Here is a 9,829-nt window from a genome sequence, read left to right as displayed (position 1 = left end):
TAAGTTATTGTAAGGTCCGTTAGTTTTGTACAAAAATTTATGTTTTGCATAAGCAAGCGTTTATTGGTGTCTATTCTCGCAGGCAAATAGTGTGCTGTGTTTATATGTGTTTATATGGCAAATAGTGTGCTGTGTTTATATGGTGTAACATTTGCCTTATATGGAATTAATTTTTAAGAACAATTTTAGGATTTTGAAATCACAGTATGGTAAATCTTGATGCACGTTAAACATTTCAAAATAAAATGCAACTGCGCATTCTGTTAAAATAACTAAAAGTTCGAATAAACGCGAAAGATTTGACGTAAGCATTTTACAAAGTTCATAAAGAGCATTCTCAGCAACCCGTTTTGTTAAGAAATTATCCGCACATGCGAATTCACGCGAAAGAACTTTTACTCTGCTTCTCAAATATATACGGAAATACCGAAATCAGCATTTTAGCGAAAAAAATAATATGATAATATGAGGAACACTCCATTTCCATTCAACTAATTTTGACGTAGGAATACGTCTTTATTTACTATGCTCATTTGGGTGCATTTTCAAAATTTCACGACACGAAAGTGTAATGAAATTACTCCAGATTTGATTTCTTTATAAATTTTTCCCTAATTGAGTAATTTCTTTAATTCTTTCACGAAACGAATGGAAGTAGATGTAAGATTGTTATTAATACCATGTTTATTATGTATACACACGGAACGACCGAAAATAGCTCTGCGCTTAATTCGTATTACTGTTTTTGAATTAGTTGATTTTAACAACAAAATTTCCAAAATAACTATAAAATTAGTTAAAATTGAGAATTTACTTTGCTGAAAAAAACTCTTGTTTTTAGAGAATGTGTTTAGTTGGCGAATATTCTGGACACAAACCAGCAATATTTCAATCCAGTACGAAATTCTCATTGACAACTAATTTTGTTATAAAAATCAGAAAATTTGTTTCTATTTATCTATCACCATCATTACTGAAGGACAGGACAAAATAAACAAAAATGAAATTGGTTTTATTAACAAGTTTATTAGCTAAAAACTCATGAGAAGTATCAAAGCAAAACAATCCATTAAAAAGCTAAAAGGGATAGTCTTGTTGAAACTGCTTGCAAATTGTTTAGATGTTTTTCGCATGTGTTACGATATATCCATGTATAAATATGTAAAAATGACGTAAACTGTTAGTGGAAAGTGTATTTATTCAGAATTTGTTCGCATTTAAAGCGATTGTGTGTAATAATGTTTTTACGGGGAACAGTGAAGTGAGTTTCGAATATTGCACTCTAATTGTATATGTCAAATGATGTTTTTTGTATCTTCCAACCTTCTGGGCTACGCTGTCTGCTGTACTACTTGTATTCGGTTCTTGTTTTCCGAGTGCTCAAAGTTTTCAGTGAGATAGTTCAATTTCGCGAAGTCGAATGAAGAAAACAGCAATTGAGAAGAAAAATTTTCAAAAAGAAGTTTATGTTTCGCTTATGTCTTCTTCTCCAATACAACATCGTATTTATATCTGCCAATATAGAAAAGATAATCGTGACTGAATTTTTTTTCGGTAGGCGTGTGCCATCTAGTGGCTAGTAGTCATTACGGTGTTAACGTTTTTTTCGGTGACAGAGCGCCATATAGCTGCAAATGGCAGAAACCAATTTAACCATTTATGTTGGTTGAAAACAACGTTTTATTTCTCTAATTAAACTAAAAAATTAGTTGAATGGATATGAAGCGTGCCTTAGCTAAGCACGTTTAATTGGTGAATTCAATTAAAAAAATAGCCATTTCAACAAATATTTTATTATTATTAAGGGAATTAGAATTAAAAAATCTAAACTAGGAAAAGTAAGATGTTTTTAGTTGTCTCAAAAAATAACTAACTAAAATCTGAAAATCAATTAATTTTTTCGCCAAAATGCTGATTTTGGTCTTTCCGTGCATTTATTATATAGTGAAAAAAATAGGTCCAAACACGAAACATCAAAATTAAGCGAATCTATTGAACAATCCAATCAGCGTGGTCACCATGGGATAGCGTTACGGTGATTGTTTTGACATATCCCATGTATTTAGAAAAATTTATGACGAATTTTTCAATTTACTTGAGTTTGAAAGAATGCATATGGCAAAACCTTACAAATATGGGTAAGAAAAACGATTATCCACGTGTTGTCATCTAACATATCATCTAATCTTCTAGCAAAATCTGAAAATTATCACCATCGCTTAGTTCAAAGCTCGCCACTCGGGCAGCGCAGCGATCGCAAAAGAGTTGGTTGGATTCTTCAATTACCGTTTACTTTCTTCTGTGCTTGCTACCAGAGTATCGCAGCAATCACAGAAGAGTTGATTAGATTTGATGGTATTCGATGTTCATTCTTGATTAGTTTTATTTTTGTCGCTTGGAGCGTTTTAAAACCATAAAAGTTAGCAGTTACATGATAACTTTTTAGTGATCGGTTTTCACCTGGTGGACAAAATCGGGAATATACAAAAATCCACTTGATGGTACTGTAGTCATAAAAAAAGTGCTGAGGAAAATCTACTGCAGCGCTGCCCAAGCGGTTAGTAGGAAATGAAACCATATTCAGCATGAAGAGGTGACAGCTTTCTTTCGCATGTAGCGCAGCCCAAACGACGAGTAGTAGTAACTATACCATGCTATACGTTTTATTTCTAATTCAACTCGTTCGATTTGTAACTGTTCTTGCAATGCGAAAACTATGCGTTTTAACAAAATAGTACGGAATATTTTTCCAAATTTTTAAACATGATATGACTGTTTCTCTTGAAGTTGAATCATTTTTCAATGGGCAGAATTCGAGTTAGGAAATATGTATTTTATGCGCAATGCGAATTTGCTTAGGAAATATGTATTTTATGCACATTAAATTTTTAACGCTGTTATTGAGAATGAGTCAAATACAACCTAGAAAAATAGCTGTATAACGAAAATGCCGATCCATTAATCGTCTGTTAAAACAAAGACAATCAAAGTTAAATTGGTTTTAAATGAATTATCCCAAAATGAACGATGATTTGATTATGATCCCAGCAGTGGCGTACCGAGGAAATTTGGCGCCCGGGCCAAATAAGAGATTTGCCGCCCCCATAGTAGGTTTAGTGAGCAAAAACAAAGCTTAACTCCATTTCCGAAAAGATGACTTGGGCGAGCAAAAAAAAAAACAAGGTCCCAAGGACTACTTTGCGCCCCCCTAAAATTGTTGCGCAAGGGGCGAATGTCAAATTTTTAAATATGATTTCTAGGTTAGTTTCAAGCTAGAATATGATTGTTTTGAAGCAATTTCTCCCTTCTACAGCAACAATTATATTTGTTTGCTTTAAAGCGAAATTCTGAGGCTAACGAATAAAAGGATTTTTTTCGACTAATTTTATTGTTGAAATAAATCAACCATTTATTACATGTTGATGTTATTTGCAATGTATTTGTTAGTTCTTATTTGTGTTATGATACAACTAAGTTTATTGTTTGAATAAACTGGATCAGTTTTATTTCTTGAAAACCAGAAAATTTTTCTCTCTCATTGATAATCAAAAAGTTTGCTTGTGTTTTAAAATGGAAATCTATGTACCTCCTTCGTTTCTTTGGAGCTTTTCAACAATTCAAGTGTATATTTTTTACAGAAAATATTTAATACAGCAACTATATCCTGCGGGACTGATGGGTGTGAAATATATGTATGTGAAAAAAATCGATCGTCCTACGCAGGGGCGGCAAGTTCCATGAAATATTGTGGGGACAAAAAAAAATTGCCACAGATCATTAAATTTTGCAATATATAAAACATTTTTATGAAGCGAACGGAGAGGTTAGAGCCAAAAAAAGTCTAAATAAGGAAGTTTAGTGTTTCTTCCGAATGTTGTGACACGATCACAAACATTTTCCATACTATTCCAGTTATAACCAATATTCGAAAATGATAAATATTAAATATTGTAGTAACTAAGTTAAGGAATATGAACGATTACGGGGACGAATTACGGCGATAACAGAAAAAAGTTTTATATCATAGGATATTTCTAGTAAATTTTCATATATTTATTCCAGTTGCCAAAATATAGGGAGGGCATGGCCACTCCAATAAATCTTTTGGAGGGGCAAATAGTGCTTTGCCGCCCCTGGTTTCACGACAGAAGAGGCCCAACTGCTGTTAAAGGAATTGGACAATTTGAAAATGGGTAAATATCGAAATAAAAGTAGTTAAAAAATGACATTAGAAATTAGTTTGAAAGGAATCTTTTTGTATCTTATTAACAAACAAAAATATATGATTTTCACAAACAACAGCATCAGTTTAAATAACTTATCATTACATGTTACTATCTCGTCGTAAAGTTTGCAAATTTGAAGCACATCAAATATCATCTTTATCAAAAGTTCGCTTAGTTCAAACTGATTTTTCAAATTAAATTTACTGTGACACTGTTTTTCAAGAAATTGACAGGAACACACAAATAAAATATCTGTTATGTTTATCAAAATATTGATTGAAACAAACTAATTCTCTGGCAAAAATAATTGTCATATTTTGTAGTTTCAAGCAACAGTATTTTAAATATCAAACCGGATTTTCTTTTGTCACTATTTCAATTAACTCAATCGTTGTGTGGAATCTAAATTTGGTTATTTTTACGATTTTTTTTCTCTACTTCTAGTTATATATGTTTTTCTAGGCCCCATTTTAATTTACATGTTTTGATAGTTGTTTGAAGTCAGAGCGCGTAACATTGGTGTTGAGTATTTTATAAGTGGAAAGTTTTTGAAAAGAATTGGCAAAGCAGTTTTTAGATGACGAAGGACACGGACTATCAAAACGTGCTTTCAAGAGTTTAAAGTTTATGGTCTAAAAAACAACGTAAAATCGAAGGAAACTATTTTTTAATCAACACTGAATCAACCATTCCAGGTACATTTACTGCAGCAGCTGCATTGTCTTTGGCTTCTTTTTTCAAGTATCCGTGATTTCTCTCTCTCTCTCTATCGCTAGCGTGTTCCAGAAATTTGGGCCAAGCTCTTGCCACTTCACAGTATGAGATAAGATGAGATAATGGCCCATAACTTCTAGAGTTTTGCCTTGATTGACTTGAACATTTGACAAAACATTCTTGAAATGTTTTACTGTAATAAAATACAAAGAAGAAAAAAAAAAGATTTTTAAAAAGTCTTAGATTCGCCCCGCTCCTTAAATAAATTACGTAAATTGCATAATTGCTGTGAATTGCCGCTGTGTAAGGATGATACTTGAATCAAATTCCAATCAATTTGATTTGTCCTGAATATGACTTACTTTACTATTGGGCGCCTTTTCAAAATGGGTAGAACTTCGTATTCAACGCTGCTACATAAATATTTCTTCATATAGTCGGAAATATGGTGAGCAATTTATGATAAATATTCAAAAGTATGAGATAACCACATATAACTCATATTTTATTATTTATTTATTTATCCATTTATTTATTTTTTTATTTATTTATTTATTTCTTAAACAAAGTTCATCGGACTAATGTATAAATGGACTAACAGAGTGTGAAAAAACCCATCTGAGTTGAAACAAATTTATTTCACTACCGTTTAAAAACAATCACAAAAAATTACATGATAACTACACAACAACTTAAACGAAAATACTTCTAATTGAAATTTTCTAAAATGTTTAATATGAGTGAGCACTAAGGTGAAATTATGTGTGAAAATAAAGCGCGCAAAACTCCAACCGCATAAATTAAACGTACTATCGTACAAACCGTGTCGTGCTAAACCGACACATAGAAATACGAAATATATTCAGTAATCAATATTTTTGTTCGCTAGTAAAACATGCACTAACTATGTATGATTATTTTCATTTTTTTCAGACAGACACATTTATGAAAGTTGTTTAGGACGGTAAATTTAGGCATTCAATTTATAATCAAAGTGCTCTTTTAATTGATATTCTCGCATATAGCGAAATCTTTGGCAGGATGACAATTCTTCACCTAACTAATTCAGACCGTGCATCATTATATATAAAAACTTAATAATATTCAAACAAGATATGGAATTACAACTTGCTTGTAAGATGTTAACTAAAAATATCTAGCTTGTGAAGTGGGTATCATATCAGTGTAAAAGCAGACCCTGTCAGCTTAGAGAAGAATCAATTGCCAGTTCAGCAACGCCATCGCACGATGTCATTCAACATATCATGTCAATTGAATGAGTGCGCAGTGCTGCTATTTGGCGAGCACGAATTTGACATTTATCTTCCCTACTTCTACATACGAGATTCGATGCGGACTCGCCTGAGAGCGTCATGCTTGAAAAAAAGGATGTTGCCAATGATTTTTTTAAAAAAAAAATATAGATACTTTTTGTCCACGCTTGACGAGTAAATATGAATAATTTATAGGTCTAGAATTAGTAAGATCGAAGATGATGGTTTTCGGTTTATGTAAATTCTTTCAAATCGCTCCGAAGTTCGTATTTTAGAGACGGGTTTGAAAAGAAAACTATTGAAATTAACAACATATAACATCCCAACTCAAACGATTTGTTGTGGATTTTTCAATTCATGAATGAATTCGAAAATTTATTTTATTTTATTCAATCGATCTTATCCCCTACACAACCTCGTATTTTTTTTACGTATTCCGCCTTATAATTGTACCGTAACAATTATACAAGTAAAGTATTGAATGTTTGCAAAATTCGCACAATCAATCAATCACACGTACTGTAGTGATTATCGATATTTGGATGCGTGAGAAAAGCATGTAAGTTTTATTAGTATTTACGTCATCCATTCATGTCTCTGACAGTACCTTCCCGTCTTTTTTACTTCAAGGACGCTCGCCAAAGTAGGAACATTTCCTAAAGAATGACTCCGTGTAGTATATTAACTTGAAAATACACCCAAACCTCCTCCGTTACCTCTTTTTACGAACAAAATCCCAAAAAACGTAAACATTTTTTACGAACCTGCTTCGTGAAAAGAGGTTTTGTCTTACAATGAAAATCATTTTCCGCTCATTTATATTCCATGGAAATTACTACAATATGAGTATTTTCGGAATGGGTTTGATGAGTAGATGTTGGAAAACGATGTTCTAGGTGGTTCTGAATTGCAAGATGGCGACTTCCGGTTTATTGATATTCCTTGAAAACCTTTACAATATGTGTATTTTCGGAACGAGTTTGATGAATGAAAGTTGGAAGAAGATGTTTGAGGTGGTCGAAACCACGTTTCCAAAATACCCATATTGTAAGCGTTTTCAAGGAATATCAATAAACCGGAAGTCGCTATCTTGGAATTCAGAACCACCTCAAACATCGTTTTCCAACATGTACTCATCTTGTAATTGTTGCAAAACTCATCTTGTAATTGTTGCAAAACCATCAGGAATTCCAACAGTTTATATAAGTAAAATAGAAAAGCGCTTGAACTTTTAAAGATTAGCTTAAACAAAACTCGATTCCAAGGAGCTCAATTGATTTAATGGATTGTCTGGCTTGGAGTCAAATATTGCAGACGCTTGGTTGTTTCCTTCTGCACTACCGATAACTTTCGGTAACTGTAATATAAGCGAAAACTACAGGACTTATTAAGTGTTCGTATGACCACAGATAACAGATATACAGGTTCACATATGAACTGTGTGTAAAATTTGCTCAATTAGTGTGGCGAACACTTGCAGTTGTCACCACGATCGACGCGAGGTACCACCACGATTTGGGTGCAACATTCATTTCACGCTAGATTTTGTTTCGCTGTTAATTGAAATGATAAGTTTATTTTCGTTTTATTCCGATCGAATTCTCGTGTGATTTAGGCGACATGGAAATAAAATTGTCTTTAACACTTACTAAAATCGTGTGATAAGTGTTCAAAGTGGTGTAGTTGTAATATTTTTGTATCATGTAGGAGGATTTTGTTATCGTTCCGGAACGTGGTGGAACGTTTTGAAAGATCGCGGCGAACAGTCGAGTAGGTGGCAGTAGTGTTTCTAATGCATAGCAAATTTGAAATTTACACAGGATTTTGAAAAATTTTGTTCGAGCCTGTATATCTGTTATCTGTGGTATGACCTGAAGTCTGCAATCATTGACTTATTATGAATACCTAATTGTTGACAGTAAAAGTGAATGTCCCACGTTTGAATAACGTGAGTGATCAAAAGATTGGTTAAACAAATACGTGTCATAATAATAAATACATAGGTTTATAAACAACGCTCGTTTAACATTGTTTAGAGGGATGGTGCAATGTTAAACTGAAAGTATTATTCAAAATGAAACTGTTTTCCTGACATATCCATTTTTTGCAGAACCCATCACATAAAAAAGCACAAAAGTACTGTGTGTACAAATAGCTACACTTTTTGCTTGCGGCAAAATATACAATCTGAACTATATTTCGTGAGATCCCCTTCCGATTGAAAATCCACGGTAGTAGAATACAGAAGGTATAAATTTAATAACAGTAGCAGTAGCTGTTGTATGTACAAGCGGGATAAATGCTCAAGAAAATCGTGTCGCTCCGCCCCTTGCCAGTGAAAAGAGAGTGAGACAGAGTTATTCACGAGTGTTTGCAAACATGCTTCTACATGCTACCTTTGACAGCGTACGATTATTGTTGTATTGGTGTTAGGGAGTAGTAAACGAACGAATCCCGTGCTGTATGTTTCATTTGCAGCTGGACAGCTGTTTGAACTGGAATCCATCATCCATTGAACGGCAGTATCGGTTAGCCGATGAAATAAAGTTATTTAGCGAACTTCTGAGTGTCGCATAAGTCTTCCAAACATCTATGAATCGGAATTGCATTTTGATGGAGAGTTGGGAATTGGTTGTAATTTATAATTGCTCTTACAAAGCTTTGTATTACAAAGCTGTTGAAAGTTAAATTGGCAACTCGATTATCTAAATCAGTGATTTCCAAAGTGGTCCCTACAGCCCACCAGTGAGCACTAGTTCATTTTCAGTGGGCAATAAGCTTTGGGATTCCACATTTAAAAAATTATCTCAGAATAGCTGTAAATGAGCAAATGTATTCATGACAAGTTTTATAGACTTGGAAACTTTTCAAAAAATCATTGCCAAATAGAATCCAGTCTTTATCAGCTTCATGTGCGAACGATCGACTTGATTTGCTTATCGTAAGATTTAGAGTCAAACCATTTTTTAATGTCGACTCAACTGCCGATTTTTAATTCGATGAACGGTTGTAGAAGACACTTCTTGTATAGAAAATTTCTTACTTTTATTACATAAGTAATTGTTAATTTGGTTAGATTCGTCAATTTGGACTGCTTTGCAAACGAGTAGTATGGATTTTCGTAATGTACAAGCAAAATTTGGACGGGTCGTTATTCTTGCTAACATGCTATTTTCACAACCAAGAAGTGGATACAAAAATCAAAAATGTAGACATGATGCTTGTTGAAATCGAATGCTACACAGCTTACAAATTTGTACTCTAATTTCAATGAAGTCAGCTTGCAATTGAAACGCGATCGATTTAATAAGACAAAATTTTTTGAGTTTCGCATACAAACTGTTGAAGCTGACGTTTATTTAGAGCTTCATCCGAAGGAAAGTTCTTTCGAGATTTCGAGATTTGACAGTATTTTAAGTTGGAATCAGCAGTTCATTCACAGGTAACCCAGGTAATAAGCACATACTAATGTCACATAATGACAGCCAATAATCGCTGACTGGAATTAAAATCGTGATTGAGACTGAATTGAGGTCGACTTTGGCAAAATACATGGCTATTTATGGCTAGTGTGCATTCAGAAAGTTGAATTCTGCTTGATTATCAACAGATGAG

The sequence above is a fragment of the Malaya genurostris genome, chromosome 1 (genome assembly GCF_030247185.1).
Source record: "Malaya genurostris strain Urasoe2022 chromosome 1, Malgen_1.1, whole genome shotgun sequence".
NCBI lineage: Eukaryota > Metazoa > Arthropoda > Insecta > Diptera > Culicidae > Malaya > Malaya genurostris.
The sequence above is the reverse complement of the archived record's forward strand: the minus strand, read 5'-3'. Positions refer to the sequence as shown.